This window comes from Heliangelus exortis, chromosome 1 (genome assembly GCF_036169615.1).
Source record: "Heliangelus exortis chromosome 1, bHelExo1.hap1, whole genome shotgun sequence".
NCBI lineage: Eukaryota > Metazoa > Chordata > Aves > Apodiformes > Trochilidae > Heliangelus > Heliangelus exortis.
In genome coordinates, this window is record NC_092422.1 from 165,763,704 (window position 1) to 165,783,653 (window position 19,950).

Below are 19,950 nucleotides of genomic sequence, written 5' to 3' on the forward strand. Positions count from 1 at the left end.
CTTAAAAGTGGCTAACTAATTCTTTCCTGAGAACATATTATTTGTATAGTTTTGCCATGACCATGCAATCTACCAAAAATATCCCTGCTTTCACTGATTTTTTATGAGATGACAGAGCAACAGTATAGTTCATATAAGCATACATGCAATATTACTAACGATGTAATTTATATGATGCTATTTATCTGTAAGACCTCAAATATTTTCAGTCACCTTTTTAAAAAACCCCACTGCTCTGATGCTGGACCTGGGGTATTTCTTTTATGCCTTTCCGTGATTAAGCATCTTCCAACTGATCAGCTAGGACAGAAGAAGGCATTTTCATCTGCTACCTCAGAAATCTGATAACTTATGTATAAATGATTATTTATAAAATATTATTTATGATAAGTGAGATTCAGAAATGAAGACTTCATCTGGAGTCTAAATTTGGCAATCACTTTTGAAAAGATAACACATGCACAGAAATTACTTTATGGGTATCTAAAGAGCAACTGTAGAGATGGAAAGTGGTTTTATTATTCTGCCTATGGCAATATTACTGTAACTGTATCTTTCTAAATGCAACAAATGTTTTATTATATTTGCTAGTGCCCAAGCACCACAACAGAAAGATGCAGTAACTAGCACCAGATGGCTAGGCCTGTGTAACTAGCAGTGGGTTTGTGTTATTATTTCTATCAATCAATGATAACTTCTAACTTTGTGTAATGCTATTTTTGTCATGCCTATTCTTCTTGTGCTGCTATGTTAAAACTTCCTGTGACAATCTGTTCCATGAAAGCTGGCAATTCAAAGGCTATAGTAGCAGAAAGTGAGATGTTTTCTGCCTGGATTATTACTGAAAATGAGGATCCTTCTGTTATTATGACTGCAAATATAATCACACATACAATTACATTTTTGTTTAATTTTGGTGGTGGAACTGGCACTGGATTTGTTGAGAGCACATGCAGATGTCCTTTCTCCTCCACTGCTTGCTGAACTACTCTCTAATCACAGTACCAGGATTCTCTTAGCACAGATCCATAGACATAGAAACCTCTTCACTTCTGCTTTCTCTCTTTTTCAGTCTCTTAGATTCTTCACTTCCCTCTCACTTCTTCATGAATTAGATGGACCACCCATGCAAAAAAGCCCTTCCCATATTGATGGAAGCATTGTCCTTCTCCTTAGCCAGACATATGTGTCACATTTTGAGCAATTTGATGTTTGAACTTTTAGTGGGTTTCAGTAGAGCTGTAGCTCTTGGGACACTAATGGTCAGTCCTCACATCAGCTCCTCACTCACCAATGAATAAATCACCACTTCACAGCCTTCATGGCTCCTGTGTATCTCGTACAGTGAATTTTAACTTGCTACACAATGGCATGGTCATTAAGATGCTGGTGTTTCTGGCATGAATTGCATTCAGATTATCTTCTACTTGATAAAATTTTAGTGTTGGGCATATAATATAAGCAGAGAATGCTATTTGAGTGTTCCTTACAATGAGCTTTATAAGACTTTTTCCTAAGCTGCAGAGTCTTCAATTAAAATGTCCATGTGTAATGAAATGTTTAATTCTAAGAAAAAACACTGTGTTTATTAGTTTGCTCACAGCTCTTTCTAATGCATTTGGACTAATTTGAGGTGGGCTTTCCTAATAGCAACAGTTGTGTTGTTTACTCCTTGTATAGAAAATTAAGACAGTGTCTATAGGTTGACAGTGTCTGGTCACTGATTATTGATGAATATAGTGATATAACTCTTTCTCTACTGAAGGAGATAAATTCCCTACAAATATTTTCTGTTGTCATCTTCACTAAAAAAAGGGTTATTTTAGGGGAGTGGGGTTTTGTGGATTTTTGTTTTGGTTTGGGTTTTTTTTTGTTTGTTTGTTTTTTTTGTTTTTTTTTTTTGTTTGTTTGTTTTTTTTTTTGTTTTGTTTTTTTTGTTTTTTTGTTTTTTTGTTGATTTTTGTTTGTTTGTATTGTTATTGATTTTTTTTCTTTTTTCCTGGTGTTTAGTTATCCACTTGTTACAGAGCATAGAGTTTCTGGACGTCTGGTAACATGTCACAGATGCAGGTGGGGTAGCCTGTGAAGTCCCTTCATTTAAGATGTCATTCAGAAGAATATATTGGCTCTCTTTGAATACAAGAAAGCCTTATGAGTGCTTGTAGTTATACCAAAAATATCTGTTTGCCATCTAGAACCATCTCCCAGGCACCACAAATAAAGACTTTAAAACTGACATTCTGTACCCAAAAGCTTGTTTCTGGAGACAAAGCATTAGAATCTGAAAATACTTTTTGGAAAAAATCCACTGAATAAAGAAAACACAACTTTTTTCCTGAAAATCCATGAGTTCTTGACGTATTAAAATGTTTAAATCACTCTAGCACTTCATTTAATTGCTGTTTCCTTAAACCCATCAAATTTCTCACTTCTTCTCTTCTTTGTCCTTAATTAACACCCATTCCTTAGTGGCTAAAGTGTAACCCAGAAGACCTAAGCTTGTGAAATTCCCAACTTATTAAACCTAATTGCTATAATAATTAGCAACCACTGGCAAAATATTCATCACACAGAAAGCATGAAAGCATATAATTAACACTCTCAAAATGTTAAGCACTCACTTCTTGATATTTTACCTAACATTTCATGGCTTCATTTCTGGAGATGTATGACACAGTATTTTGTCCTAAGGAGAAACAGGATAGGAATTTCTCTTAAAAATGTGAATTTGGTAAAACTGAAACCTTTCACTGTGACTCCCAAGAACTGTTTTAGAAGCTTCATTTAAATTTATTTTCTCAGGCTCCAAACAGGATTCCCTCACAGAGGAGAAATGCCAAGAGAAAATAGCTCAGATATTCTGCAGGACATGGGAGACAGACAGAATCAGACAGTGAACAGGAGCACCCTGTAGCCCATGTGAGAACCATCTTCTTAAACTACTGTTTAGTCTGAAGTATTTTTGTCTTGGGTTTTGTTTGATTTACTCTGTTTGATTTAACTTACTAGTTAAAGCAACTAGTTAAAACTAGGGTTTTTTTGTTTGATTTACTAGTTAAAACAACTAGTTGCTGGTATAGCTTTTTTAGCTTGTTGCAGAATCATACAAAATGGATAGCAATTCCATATTATATTGGGATTTAAATAGGGTGTTGAAAAGATTTTATATTGAAAAAGAAATAATGTTTTATAGATTTTGACAAAGTTCTTTCCTTCATAGGAATATTCAATATTTTAAAACAATTTCAACCATAGATGAAATTGTATATAAGTTTCTTTTTCATGTAGCAAAACATAGGTATTGTATGAGGCAAAATATTTCCACAATCTTTTCTTATAGGAAATTCCTCCACCGTCTTCAAGAATTTGTGTATATGAGAAATACAGCACCAGACATTTTATTTATATTTTAAATGCTAAACTCATAAAATTACTATTGTGATTCTAGGTATTTTTTTTTTCCACATCGTTATTCAGTTTTGTGCTCTAACACCCACAGTCGTTCATGAAAAGCTGTGTTTGTCATACACTGAGCCCCACACTCTTCTCATGGCTGTGTCTTCACACTCCTGAGGTTTTTCACTGTCACATCACATCTGTGTTAAGTGTGACATCCAGGTTGGCAAGATGGGAGACAGCAAGATATATCAGTGCAAGTGTACCCCAAACAGCAAGCTTTATTCAACTGAGAATGCAAATATGAATAAATTGTGGTGTGTTCTGTGGTGTGCTATCACAGAACAGATTAACTTGGCCTAAAGTAAAATTGTTTCAAAATGAACATTTTAATAGGGCTTAATAAAATATATTTCCAATGGCTTTGGCTTGAATGAGAATTTTAGACTTCGACTTCTGTAGTGGAAATTTGACTTTTTTTTTTTATTTATTTTCCCAACAGAAGTTTTTAGTTTTCAGATCATTATAAAAATCTGGGGTTTTAAAATTTTTTTTACTGTGGATAAAAATTATGAAAAATGCTTTGGCTTTCTATCTTCACATTGACTTCTGACAGGGGGAAATAAACACACACACAGCTGACATCTTGTACTGTTTGTCCCTCTAGGAGAGTACGGCTGGTGGTCCTCTGGCCCCATTTTACAGTCATGCAAAACACTGCAATGAATTGATAGTATTTAAATAAGTGTCAACCTGCTTTTTTTTTATCTTTCTTTAAGTGCTAGCAGTTGTTAACAGTTACTACTACTATTAAAATTATAAAATATTATTTTAAATTATATTTAATTATATTTATTATATTTTTCTAACATATACTTAAGAAATTGAAAACAACAGCTATCGGAAGAAAAGAAAGCAAAGCATGTGGCAAAGTGGTTAGCATATGTCAAATGGGAAGTAGGATCAAACTTGCTCTTCTTACAGTGATTCCCATCATAACGTCTGATTTCTTCCAATAAAATAAACACAAATACAATGTAAAAGTGGTCTAGTCATTTTCCCTGTTCCCTAGAGGCATTTTGGACTATACATAGACTTCTAGTAAGATGCAGACTGTCTGGTAAAGAAAAAGGGAACTGATCTAACAGCTACTGAGAAGTATAGAGAAATGCATAGAGGTGCATAGAAACCACAAAATCTTCACTATTTGCAGAATAATAATGTAAAAAAAAATCATTATAAATTGGATGTTTCTTTGAAAAGAGGTTGAACTGTATAAACAAGATAAACTGTATAAACTAGAATAAAAGTATTTCCAACATATCTTGAAGTTAATAAAAAAGTCTAATGATGTGCAGTCTCAGGTCAGTTACTAAGACTACATTTGAAAGTTTTTTGGCTCAGTTTTTCAGTTTGGTTGGAGTAATGAGTCTTGTGAAAAATCAGATCCAACATAAATTGTTGTTGAAAAAGAGAAGTTGTGAGGATCATGCTGATGGCTACTCACAGAGTAGAGAGATTATTGTACAGAGTACAGATTATTGTGGAGCCCAGACACTAGGTGTGACATTCCTAAATCACTCATAGGGTGATAATTGCAATGTGGGAGAAGTAGATAATCATTCAAAATACTTCATGGAAGAGATGAAATCAAGGTCTTCCATATCTTGACTATCCTTTTTAATAAATAATTCTGTAATGTCTGTCTTGTACCTTTTCTTTTTGTGTCTCAGCACAAGAATCAATTCAGAATATCTTTTTTTTCCCAGTGAAGATAAAAACTAATACTGAAATATCATGTTCTGGTAAAATGGAGTCCTTGTCCAAATCCATTTTTAGTATATTCAATTAGTTTAATTATCTGAGAAAGAAACCTGTTGAGGAGACAAATGAAGAGTGAAAATCAGAGAATCTGAGTGAGACTGTGTGTAAAGTTACAGAATAGAACTTCCCTGACTGGATCCTTTGTTTTAAAACATGCTGGAAGAAAAAAAAAAAATCAAATCATGTATGTTTACGTGAATAGTTATGCTTTCAACTTACCCCATTTGATACAGAACTCTTCCAGACAGATCTCATAAGAAATTAATAAAAAGTTTTACTTGCATAATATTGGATTTACAGTCACAATTTTTAATATGTGATACTCTGTCCAAAGGAATTAGATCTCAGTAGGTTGTTATGCATTGCTCACATCATGCCGTTTGCTCAACTTTCCAGCTTTTTAAATCCATACAGGCAGTCTCAATACTCTTTTTTCATCACCAGCTCTCAAAGACTTGCCTTTACAGCTGATTTCCTGTGCAGATGATGAGTGGAAGTTGTATCTTTAAAAATAGACTCCAGTCTGTACCATATCAATGATTTATTATAGTTCCTGGATCATTATAAGAACACATCCTGACTATGTATCTTATTTCCATGCATCAGTCACTACATGACAGAAATTCATTGGGTAATGTGAGATCAACTAGATGGTTGCAACAAGGTGTTCTATGACTGTGAGGTAGGAGCAGTCAGGATGATATCAGTGGGCCGGTTGATCACCTGATCATCAAGACCCAGTTTTTTGTCTCACAGCTTGTCCAACAATGGCCTTACCTTTTCAGATTTGTTCAGTGCAAAATCTTATTAAAAAAAAAAAAAAAAAAAAAAAAAAAAAAAAAAAAAAGTGGTTATTAATGAGAAAACCTGGAGAGTATATTTTGGTAAATTGCTATTATAGTAATAACCTAACAAGCATACCCTTTATGTTAGAAAATAATGGAAAGTTGATGAGAAGGACTTTAAATACACATAAGTGACTTCTTCCTGGGTTGTTGAAAAGCACATATATCATAATAATTATTATTTGGTCTTGGGTGTTGGACAAGTAGCATATCTGTGTTTAGCTACCATAGTCCATGATAGACTTACAGGAACTCTATTGAACATGCTTGAGATTCCTATCCAGGTGTTGGAAAGACCAAATCACAGTGGGAAATTACACACATGTGAATATCTGAAATATAGACTGAGAAATCCTGCTCAGTGATCTTCTAACAAGAACCAAGTTTCACAGTGCCCATGTCCTGGCATTGCTTAGAGGACCTTCCCCTGGTTGGGAACAGAAATTACCTAGAAGTAACAAATTAATTTACTCTGCATATCATCACTGGTTTTATGGTTGTTCCTACATCCTGCCTGTGCCTACTCATACATCTTAAAAATTTATTTTAAAAAGTATGCTTCAAATTCTAAAATTAACTTCCCAAACTGAGTTTGAAAAAATAAAATTTAACAGTCCAAGGTCTCACCTTCGTACAATTCCTACACAACAAATGCTGAGTTCCTTCTTGTTGTGCCCCACAAGGTGGGTGCAGCACTGTCACATCTTACAAAGTGAGCACAGCTCCCCAGATTTGGGGGCCAAACCAAATAGCACATCCCACAGAGTGAGTATGGTGTTATGACCCACAGAGTGGGAAGGGGTAGGGTTCCTCAGAGTGGGGGTCGACCCAGGGAGATTTGGACTGGACCCCCTTGCTTTCTAAACTCCTTCAGCGAGGAGCCTAGGTGTGGCTGGGCCCACTCCTTCTCCTCCTCTAATTAATCTTTTAAAAACTCATTTGGTGAGATTAAGTTCAGGAATTCTCTGCACGGTGCTCAGGAGTAAGGTTATTACCCAGGAGGTTTGTATAAAAACACAACTTTTCTATACAAAATATGTCAGATTACAACTAGCAGAGTTATAAATGATGGTACTTCCAAAGCAATGGATTAAAATTTAGCAAAAATTAAGGAAGCTGTCAAATCAACAGGTTACAAACAACAAAATTTAACAAAGCAAGGGCTAGTAAAACTTAACACAGTTAGAAACTATGTTACCCTCATGTGCCATGATAAGCTTAGAAGCAGAGACACAGAGAGAGAGAGAGAGAGAGTGAGATAAAGGTAAAGAAGAGACAGGAAAGATCTCACCATCCTTGGATCCAGCAATGCTCTCAGTAGGAAGTTGGGGTCCCTTGATGGCATTTTAAGCGTGCCTCTTTTATGCTGCCTGACCCCACCTTTTTAGGAGGGGGCTTTGGAATATCTTTCAAAGCCAGGTGTTCTCTTGAGCCCCTCCAGATGGGATGACACAGCAATAACCCTTATTTCTGCACATTCACCCTCCTCAGTGGCTTTACCCTGGGCACACACAAGATGTCTGCAGGGTGCAGCTTGCCTGCCCCTGTCCCTTATCGTATAAATACAGTGTCCTGCCTGTCAGAGGGAGCATCAAACAGAGCTCCCCTTGCAAGGACAATGTTCAGTTTATTGGGATAGCCACTAAAGGAGGGGCTGCTCTTGAGAGAATAGGGCCCCGTTTATCAGGGTGGTTACCCAAATGAGGGTCTCTCCTTCTGAGTCCAGATGGCTATTGAATGAGGCCTCCACCCAAATGCAATGTCCATTTTGTCAGGGCATCTCTTTTGAGACAAATATTCTTTCTGGGTTTCTTCTTCTCTTGAGCAACCTTTTTTACCTCACCTTGTCTGTAGATTCTCCGCAACTAACAAGATTTCAAAACACTGTCAAAAAACCTTATCTGCCTAATCATTCTTTAAGGCAAATATTAAAATAGTATTTTATAACTACAGCATCAGCAGCAAAGTAGAACAGGAAAAAGTGCTTATATATATTGTAACAAAAGGATCTTTTTTGAAAAATATTGAAAAGAGAACATTTTGTGTGTATCTGATAAGCACCATCTTGTTAGACACATAAGAATAATGAGGCTCTCAGCCAAGTTGGAGTCAATAATAATACTTTCTGACTATTTATGCAGTTAGAGCCTTATTTGAAGGCTTAGCTTAGCAGTAACAGCTAAAAGAAACCTTTAAAATGCCTTTAATTTAGTGCATGCAGCATTACCTGAATTTTTTAAGATGTCAGCTCTAAATACACTGGGTTGTGTCTTGAATTCAGGAACCTGTACATCCTGTCCAAGCCAGTGATTGGATGGCGTTTAAAAAATCAGGTCACCATATAGCACAATCACTTATGTCTAGTATTTTAATATTGTTACAACTCTTGATGACTACAGTTTAAGAGTTTCAGAAATACCTTAAACTGACTTACAACATTCAGAGTTACATTAAGTGATAGAATAATCATATTTCTTTGGTGTCTATTATTATGAAACATCACATGGAAATGCTACTAAACCAAGAAAAAAAATTAATTCAACAAATCTAAATGCTCTCCACAGTGCAATTTGGTACAACTTGTAACCAGAAATTATAACCCTTGCCATTCTTTCATGGTTAGGCTATATAAAAAACCTGTGCCAGTGCAAAAAAACCCAACTTTGTGTTGTGAATGTACCACTGTGCTTCAAAATGAATCACTATCATTCTTTTCAATTCCTCTATATGTGAAAAGAATGATGGACTGGTTACTAAAAATATTATATTTATTACACCCTAGAAAGACCAATAACTGTCTCAGCAACTACTTGAAACTACACAGGAACTACATCTCTGGTCAATTTATGGTGATTTAATAATTTAATTGATGTGCCAAGATATTTTATTTCTTAAGGAAAAGAGTAGGTATTAGCAAATATTTTGTCATACTTTTTCAAAGTCACTTAAAATAAATGTGACTATTTTCCATTAAAACAAAACAAAAAAAATGAACCCATATTATTTTGTATTGTTTTATAGCTATTTGCACTGAATAAGGGACAGAATGAATATTTAATAAAATCTGTTAAAAAAACCCTCTGCTCAGATATTCTAGTTGTATTTTCAAAAGGGAACAGCTATGATACCTAATATTTTTCCTTTGGCTTAAATGGAAATCTTACCAATCTTACAAAGAAATCTTACCAAAACCAAACCAAAACAAAGCAAAACAGGAAATCTTGCAAGGAAAACCTCATTACTGTGAATTTTCACTTGGATGGAAGACATGAGTACAGTTTTGGGATTCATCTTTGCCATGATGAATAAAAGCAACTGAATTTTGCATACACTAGTCATTAGGATATTTTTGTCAGAATATGGACATCTTAAAATCCCCTAATGCATAAAAAAGCTCTAACTGGAGCTTGAGAATATTGCAAGTTGGAGCTGTTGAAGTTAACACTGTAAAGAATTACCATTCGGGGGGTGATTTCAACTGATTTCATACTGGAAAAACATGTTCTATTCTTCATTTTTCTCTTATCTTCTGAATATGTCCTTGAGCAAATCACTTATTCGTGTTTCCATTCCCCTAGCCTCTTCCTTTTGGCTGTGGGGTATTTGGATGCTTAGGTTGGACTAGATGACCTTTAAAGGTCCCTTCCAACCTAAACTGTTCTGTGATTCTAAATTTCCCATGGGCAAAGTCTAAAAGCTGGTTTAGGCTCTTATTGCTGCTTTTACCTCTCCTTCAGTAAGGTAATGCTGTCCCCCACTGATGATGGCACTTGCAAGAGTTATCTTGGTGCTATCTTGTACTGCATACTGGACAATGTTCCCAAAGAACAGAACTAGATTGATTTGAAACACCATGGTTAAATTTAATCTACTCTTGTATCATCCTCAGATAGCTAACATGATTTACATTGTAAAACAAATAGCTAAATTATATACATATATCTTCACAATTGTAACTTGTAAGCAACAAATTCACAGGTTTGTTCTGTGGTCCTCTGACAAGTGCCAGCTGGAGGGAGATATTTATCATAAGCAAACTGGAAAATATTTACCACAAATTCCCATATTATTCAGAACACAAACATAAAAGATTTTTAACACCTTGTCGTCTCTGTTTACCACAGCTCACACATTTCATTCAAGCTGGTGATTCTAAACAGTACCTGGCAAAGGTAATGGGAGCAAAGGAAATGAAGTAGACACATGTCCACACATATCCATGAGTGTCTCCATGACCTGTTAGAAAAGCTGTTTAGAGAACGAGTTTTCATGTCATAAGAAGATTAATTTCTTGCCAAACTTTCCAGAATATTCTTGAAAATATTAGCTTAATATTTTTTTTTTAGTTTCTGAATGTCAGGACCATCACAACTCTATCAGGAAAGTGCTTAAACAAAATTCATAAAGAAAATATGTTGGTGATGTCAAAATTATATTTTTGGTATGAAAACCCCCCCCCCCAGAAATCCATTAGAAACAGAAAATTCCATATTTTGTTTCTGAAGCACATGTTAAACTTATTTTCATTGAAAGACATTGAAGCTTATGTAAAATGTAGGACAAACTTTTTGACCTGATAGCACTCTGCATCAGACAAATAAGAAAATCCCATGAGTCCTAAGATAAATGACACTCAATATATGCATGAAATCTCACACAAAGGTACATGACAGCGCTCCAAGCATGTGGCAGTGATGAAGCTGTTTGCATTGTACTCTTTAAAAACAAGAGGTGTTTGGAAAAGTTCTGAGTGAACACCATAACCAAAATCAAGACCCACTAGCTGAGACTCAAGAATTAATATCTTATATATCAAGGATCTTTTCTGTGTAGGCCAGTCTGGTGTCCAACTTTCTCCTTGGCAGTCAGTACATTCATATTCCTCCTGTGTGACAGAGGAGAGTTTTAAAATGTTTGTGTTAGTAGCCCGAACTCTTGCAACAAATAGATTGGATGAAAATCTTTTAAACATTCACATACAAACTTCCAGCTAGATGTTCTTCTCTCTTTTCCCTTGTCTGGTTCTCATCTTTTTGATCCTTGAAGGATTAAGGGCACAATGGGGACAATTTAAATATTTTTCAATCCAAAATTTTTTTAATCCCAAACTATTTGTTATCCATCTCATTCATCATCCATTGATCATCCAAAATATTTACATACTACACATAATGGACTGTGGAAACTTAGTTGTTATCCTCCTGAAACAAGTTTCATTAGCTTTCCTTTGAGCTCTTTTGATCTTAGATTTATGACTACAGAATCTTCTTCCAGAAGAAGGCCAAATTTTGCTGGAGACCAAAACTATTACACTTAGTACTATTTCCATTATTTCTGTGCATCAGACTATGAAAAGCTATCCTAACATCTCAAAGTACTAGATGAAAAAAAAGTTTTCTTCTGTCATATTGCTGACAATTAGGTCAGTGCTGTAGGGCTGCCTCTGTAAAAACTGAAGCCTGAAAGAGCAAGTTTATCTCTGGATTGTTTTCTTAGAGATTTATGTTAACTTCAAAGAGATTTGAAGTGGTTTCTTCTTTCCTGATAGTTCTGTGAATTGACTGTGAAAAATTTATGCTGGTTTACTCAGCTTATTCCTTAAATGTATTCCTTCCACACGATCACTGTTGCTACTAGTTACAGATTTTCTTTCTATGTGTAGTAGGGAGTCTACTAATTAAAAAGCTGCCTACTGAAGCTATTTAAAATGTGGTTTCCTTAAAAAAGCAAAAAGCAAAAAAAAAAAAAAAGCATTAAAAAAAAAACCAGCAAACTTCTCTTATAAACAAAGCAGCGTTAGCAGTAATACCACATATTAGCAGGCCATGTACTAATTTATTGACAAGATGAACACTCTGCACAGGTGAAGGAAAAATCTGAGGAAAACTAAACATGGGATTTTCCCAGTTTACATACTCATCTTGGTTTCAAGCAGTTTAATCTAATCAACTGTGAAAAATTCACAGTGTTCAACAGACTTAAAATTTGTTCTGAATTTATGCTTATCAGAGATAAACAGCCTTCAAAGATAATATTCAGAAAAACTTATAAGTGTAAGCAGTAAAAACCCCCCAAACAATATATAAGATTCACAGTAAAACATACCCTCTGACAATGTTTTCTTACTTTAGAACAAAGCTTTTCCAGAAAGCAATTTTTGCAGAACTTGAAAACTTTGAAAAAGAATGTTTGCAGGGTCAGTTCACTTATTATACATTCATCAAAGTGTTGAGAACCTATTATTAATTCAGATTTGGCCTGTCAGAGCACCAGCCACATCTCAGTGATGAGAACATAAGATTCTGTCAGAACAAACAGTGAGATACTCACCATTGTGGTTCTGTGTGTTGGTCACTGACTCTAGGAAAAAGGATTTATGTATGGCTTTTTCTGAAGATTCAGTTTAAAAGTTTGTCATCTTCTTTCTGCTCCCTTGTCCTCCCATGACCAGCTCTCTCAATGATGTCCCATCATATGTTTTAAAATGTGAGGAAGAAAAATAGGCATTTTCCTCAAGAAACAACAAGGATTTACTTCTGTATTTACACTGTGCCTTTAGAGAAGCCAAAATTACATAGAATAGGAAATTCCTGTTGACATTGTGCAATTCTGTATGGCAGAAATAGACCTCATTCCTGTTAGCAGTGAGGTAGAGGGTTGGATGGATGCATGTAGGAACAGTGAAGAGAATAATATGGAAGAAAAACTAGAATTGAATTTTCCTTGTCTCTGTTTTTACTGGAAGAGACTTAAAGGTGGAGATATGATAAAAGAATTAGTTGTACAGCTTGAAAAATTGGAGGTGTTAAATTAAAAATAAGGATATAACTGATAGGGCAAAAGAGAATAAGCACTTATTGCTAAACATCTTTCTCCCCAGGTGAAATCAGTTTTTATTGGCCACTGCTTAAGAGTGGCAAATAAATTAATTAGTCTAATTAGTCCATCTCTAATTCTAATGAGTCCATCTCTAATGGACTCTAATTAGTCTATCTTAGCTGCTATAAAGTAACTTGTTAGAGCACATCAATTTGAGTGTGTATAAGATCTCACAGGAACTTCACAACAGGTATTAAGACAAAAGTATTTCCCCAAAGCTAAATAAATGTAGAGTAGAAAAATGTCTGATTTTATTTAGTTTATTTCTATCTTTCTTCAAGAAGCTGGGGTTCATATCTGAAGCTTGAAAATAATTATTGTCTGTCTAGGTCAAAACTGTCCCAGACTTTAAAATACAGAAGTTCATTATGGTCATTTAAGATAAACAACAAATTTCCAGTTCAATAGGAGATTATGAAAGCACCATCATGGAGCAACCACTAGATCAGGTAGTCCATATTCTTTTGTCATCAAACCTTAAAGATATTTCTCATATAAAACGATATTATTTCAGAAACAAGGCCAAAATAGCTGACATTTCAGTAAGTTTGTTGTTTTCTTTTTCTTATCTGCTTATTTGACATTCTTTCTTCGTAACTCAGAGACATCTGTATCTTTCTTATTTCCTTTTAAACATCTATTAGGTTTTGGTAGCATTACCACAGCAGGGCCAAAGTCTAAACCTCAGACAATGATTTTAAGCTGCAGAAGGACTTTGAAATTATGACAGTAACAAATTTTTAATGGTAATTTTTGAGCGGTTAGAGCAGAGAAGAAGACAAGAGCAGGGAAGCAGTGTGAAGAGTGCTAATCAGCAGAAGATACGAAGAGGAAAGTGAAACCTTTTGACAAGTAAAAAACTTCTGAGAGCCATGGAGTGATAGATAATAAACAAGAATTATTTTTTTTTATTTCCTTCTGAGCACTGCTCAAGGGGAGTGCTTTGATGCAGAAATGATGTGTAGATATCTAAAGTTATACTTTCCATATAGGCACTGTGAACAGGGTGAGCGGGTAACTCAGAATATCAAATGGTAAATTTTGTCCAGTTTTGACTAATTTATTCAGTTATTTATTATGCTTATTACATTTTTGAGTGCTGAGTTTTCATTAATACATCTGCTAAGTATTTCCATTCTTTTCCTGTGCTCTGTATTCTGGAATGTTCTATCCTGTGCAGACCAAGGAGCAAGCAAATTGGAGAGAAGCAGTGGGGCTTCTGGGCTCAATGTGTGGCATCTGCCCAATGTGCAGGGCTTGCTGGACACTGTATTACCAGAATGGTGAGGGCTTGGTCATGACTGCAGAAGCTGTTTTGAGTCAATTTTGGCTGAGCAGTTACCAATCTGAGAAACTGTCACCAATGAACACTTGACCTGTGGGGTCCTGCTGAAATCCCCTGGAGAATAAAAGAAATCCTGTGTGGCTTTGAGAGCCCACCTAATCTCTTAGTGCCTTGACATTCGAATAAAAAGTGCTACCATCATATTTTTGTCTTACAGCATTGTTAGTTTGGTTACTTTGATGCTCTGGTGGTCAGGAGCATAAAAAGCTTTAGGAAAATGCTACATGTATGAGAACCACAAGGATTAAGACTTTAAAGTCCACCTTCTCAAGGTAGGTTGATATTTAAATACCATATACTCTGAATGGCATTTCAAGAAATGAGATTCTCATGGGAAGCATAACAAGGAAAACATCCCCTTAGCAATATATTACCAGCTGTTTTGCAATTCATGACTAGTAAGTTCATTTGCATATATGTATTTCAATATATAGTAGAGCTAACAATATTTGGCACATCACACTAGGCAGTTTCTTGGACTGAATAATAGAATTTAAAGTGAAGTTTAGATTTTCCAGATAACGTCAGTGGAAGGGAAAAAGAAAAAAAAAATTAGATTTAACTGCAGTTGTAGACAAAATTCATGAAGTTGAAAACCAAAGCAGCACAGCCCTTATTACTTTAGATGCATCGCTTTCATGTCTCTAATAAGACTGCCTAATAGTTCTGCATGATATTTATGTGGGAACCAATAGAACTTTTTTATCAAGTTAGGGTGCTTTTTGAACAACTTTTCTGTCATATTCCTTGTTAGTCTGTATATAACAGATTCATGTTAATTAGATGCCATTGCATTACACTATGTGTATCTGATCATTAGCTAGATATTGTTCAGAAGACAACTCTTTAAATCAGGCTTTTCCAGATTAATATTTATATCATTAAATCATTATATTCTCAACATAAAAAAACCCCAACAAAACTAGTTCACCATTTGGTGCAGTTCAGTTTCAAATGCACATATTCAGTTGGTTCTTCAGCATATATTCTGACACATAAAAACCAGGAACTCTATAAATAAAGACATTTTCCAAACCAGCACTTGATTTTCCTTTTTTTTTTTTTTTTTTTTTTTCAGTTAATGTTACACGGTATTTTGAAAGAAGTGCTAGCTATTTATTGTGTGCTGAAAATTGCACACATGAGAAAGAAATGTTTTTTCCCCTACAGACAGTGATTATTCAATCTTGTAAATATGGTTAAATGAATTTAAATATGCAGCACGGATGCTTAGAGACTAGGTTTGTAAATGTTCAACATCCTAGATACAGTCTAATTAGCTTCTATAGGGATTACTCATTTAAAGAGTATTTCTATGAAATATATAATTTGAGAAGGTATATTCTTAACAGAAAATCTTATACTGAGTTTAGTAACATAACATGGAAAATTTCCTATAGGCTTCTTTCAGAATGAAGTTACAGACTTCTGCAAGACATGAGATTCCACCATGCAGAATGTAGACTAAATGGTCCAGCCAGTCAAGCTGAGGAGAAGGTGAATTTATGTGATTTGAGTCCACCAGCAAGATGAAATAACACAGATCAAATATACCTCTTCTAATGAAGTCTAATATGGCTCAGACAGAAGAAAGCGAGCTTGTGATTGACCTATCTTGATTTCCTTGTAGTTACTTTAGAAATACTAAGTTTTGGAGGAGTGAGGAACAGGAGTTAAAAAATGTATAGCATACGAGAATACACATATTTAATTAGTAAATGCAAATAATTCATAAAAAGCTTTGCATAAAAAATGAAGCCAATGATTAAATACACTAAAATTTTGATTACTTGCCAGTAACAGAGTAATTTTTAAAGGTGTCAGGCCTATTTTGCACTTCCTGAAGATGATTCAGTTTGATTCTGATAAAATTTTTCATACAGAATGTAAAGAAAATTCTGTTTAATTTGGAACACAAAGTGAGGTATCTATTCCCTCCTATTTCCTTCCATACACTATAAAGATTGGGAAAGCCAGCAGTTCCTCCCTCTTTTTCTTTCCACTTGCTGATGGCTGTGCTGATGTTCCCCTGCATTTCTTCACAATCAGCTCCCCACATGCTTGTCAGAGCCCATATCTATCAGGTTGTATGTATATATATATATATATATATATATATATATATTTGTATTCTTTTTTACTTTATCCTTTATGCTAATACCTTTTCCCTTGATAGTAAATCTGTATCCAATTGTTTTCAGTTTTCAAGTCTTTATTCCCCTTTTATCTTCCCTTTGTGAAGGAATGGGGAATAAAGTGTAATTCTACCCTTAAGTTTGTGGCCTGCCCAAACTGCTAAGTGGTGACAGTAAGAAAGTAGGAGGAAGTAGGAGGAAGTAGAACATGGCTGAGTTCCTTGGATTCTGTTAGTGCCCTGGGGGGACAGAGGGATTAAGCATGTAGAAAGGAAGAGTTGAGATTACACATTTTGCAGCTGCAAGTTTTATAGGAAGTGACTATCCCTATAGAGGACTCTGCCTTCCAAGCGTACTGAGGGCTTGAAGCAGATGTTGTGTATATGTTCAACTCACATGTATATGTTCTTTTCATCAGAATCACTACAACAGACACACTGAATATTACCATGCTAAACTAAACCAGAATAACTATTCTCTTCAAATTCTGCATGTCCACAAAACAGAAACAGTGGGTTTATACCAGAACTCTTAAGTTAAAATGTAGCTTTTGCCCTTACAGAAAAAATATAACAGCCAGAATTAAAGTACATACTTGTTGTCTACTAGACTAATAAGAAACAGAGCTGCATCATTAGTCACACACATGCAATATGAAAATAAATTCCACTTCATGCCTAATTGTCAGGGGATATGACAATATTGAACTTTTGCAGAGAATCAGATAGTTAGTGTATGTAAGAATAAACTGGTGTTTATTAATACACAGAATATTATTACATAATTGTTATACATATGTATTAATACTGAACATACAATTAATATATGTATGTGTTTATTGGACACGAACAGCACACTGTGAGAAAATATTCATGGTTACCACTTGATTTGTAAATAACTTGCCTTATCCTACTTAATATTGAAAGTAATCAGCAAAAGTCTGGAAAGGATAATGAGTTTCAGAATAGCAGATGTAGTCAGCTGTGGATGAAGTGGGTACTTCGGGCTTGATGAGAATTAATTTAGCTCACAAAGGCCTTTGCTACACAGCTTTTAGTTCCTTCCTTAGTAATGAGGCCACAAATACTTTTACTGGTCTGACAACTTAATGACAGTTTTTTATTGTGGTCTTTGTGGCATGAGGTAGAGTAACTCAGTGGGGTATTTTAAGACCAATTTATGGTGTTTATGAAACTTTAGATACAGAATTGCGAATTCCATACTTTGGTTTTTTTATGCTTCACCTGCTAGATTTTACAAATTCACTGTTTGTAGACATTCAGGTAAAACTTAGCATCCCTGTGAGGTACCAATAGTCACTCTCAAAAGCTTAACTTCAGCAGATTTAACAACCAGAAGGACTCTGAAAACATATGCTATTGTACATCCACATAAAAGGACAGAAGATCCAGTTTGTGTGACACTGCTGAACCTGATGGACTCACAACTGTAAGTCTGTGGTCAATTTGGCTCTTACACTGGGAACCTTAAGATTACACAGTCTGTGGAGGCATCATATAAAGACTTACTAGTAAAAGGGAGACAATAATTTGAAAGCAGGAGGCTTCATTAAGGGGGGGCTACTGGTGTTTGTCTTTTGTTATGAGTGGCTCTGGGATGCAATGCTGGTCAATCAAACGCTGCTGCATGTGAACTCTCCAGTTCAGAGAGAGAGAGAAATGAGAAACCAAAAGAAACTGATTGATTGATTTAGATTTCACTATCACCACTGCTTTCCTTACTTTGTGAAAAAAAACAACATGAATATTCCCATTAGAGAGATATTACTTACAGACATTGTGATTTATTTCTGTATATTATGGATTTCTACACTGTAACTTGGGCTGTACTTTCAAAAGTTCATGCTGTCCATATACAAGTTAAAAGCGCAGGCATGGGCCATAAAGCCTTTTTATAGCAGATAAAAGTTCTGAGTGAAGTGCATGCACAGTCCAACAGATTTTTCTGGTTTTTTAATATTTATTTATTTAAGAAAAAAATATGCTGACTCCCTCAGGTTTAATGCTTTTATTAGAGTCCAGTAGAGTTTTGATATATAATTCATTACTGTACAAAGAAATTCCACATTTTCGTATGCCAAAGTGCACATTTTTCAGTAAATGAGAGATTTAATAGACAAATAGTACAAAAAAATTTGCAAATGTAGCAGCTTCTTTAAGCTCTCAATTAATTTTTTTCCAACATTTTTTTTTTCTTGGATTCTTTTGGTACTATGTATTCTGACTTCTAGCATTGTGGATTATATGGCATAAACCATTTGTGTGAGAAACTTGAAAATAGAAACCATCCTTTTTTACAGCACTACTTTATTTCCATTTATGGTATACATATATTACATAAACAATATATATGTACTTATACAAACCCACGTATGTACATATACGTATATATATATATATACATAAATATATATATATATTATGCACATATATATATAATAGTTATATTCCTCAAGTAAAAGCTGCTGAATATTATTTAGAGATCATGGTATTTATTTGTTGGTTTGTCTCCATTCAGTGTAAATGAAAAATCTCATCTAAAATAGGAATTACCAAAATCTTTCAGATTCAGAAAGAGAAAAGCAGTCACCTGCTTCTGTTACTAATGTTGTTTAGTACCATCTTCCCGCTCTGGCTTCTAAATGTGTTGAATTACTCTAATCTTGTGATAAGTGAATTCATGTACATTTATTTTCCTCTCAAAATAAAGTTTTCTAAATTGTATAGCATCAAAGACGCATTCTGTTAAAACAATAAGTGGATAGATGAAGAGAAAAAAGAGATTTGTGACTCAGCTGTTTTGACTTCTACTCTGAGAATCTTACCATTCTTTTTTTAGATGGATATCATAGAATCATAGAATCATAGAATCATAGAATCATAGAATCATAGAGGTTGGAAGGGACCTCGAAAGATCATCTAGTCCAACCCCCCCTGCCAGAGCAGGGCCACCTAGAGTACATCGCATAGGAACGTGTCCAGGCGGGTTTTGAATGTCTCCAGTGAAGGAGACTCCACAACCCCCCCCCCCTGGATATGCTCTCAGGAAGAGCAGAGAGAATTATCACTCCTCCCAGAAATCCCTCTTCTGATTCCATGCACTCTTTTTGATAATTTCTGTTTCAGTAATCGCTGCTTTGGCACATTTGTAGGTCATATATAGTTTGCTGAACTTGTGTTTTCCAATATTCACATAATCAATTAGAAACATTAGCACGGACATGCGGAATGCATCCAAGGGCTGGTCCTATTGAATTTTTTTAATTAACAAGATTCCTAAAACTGCCCTTTAATCATCTCCGGATTTTTGCATAAATAAGACTGCTACCTACATGCAACAACAATGACATTCGGAGCACACCAAGAGAAAGGTCTTGTAAATAAAATCACAATGTAATTATCCTTTAATGCTTAAGTCACCTTCATTATTTTGGCATATCTTTAAGAACCTGCTAGTGTAGTCTAGGTCTGTAAACAATTATTTAAACAAAGGTTTTTTGACTATG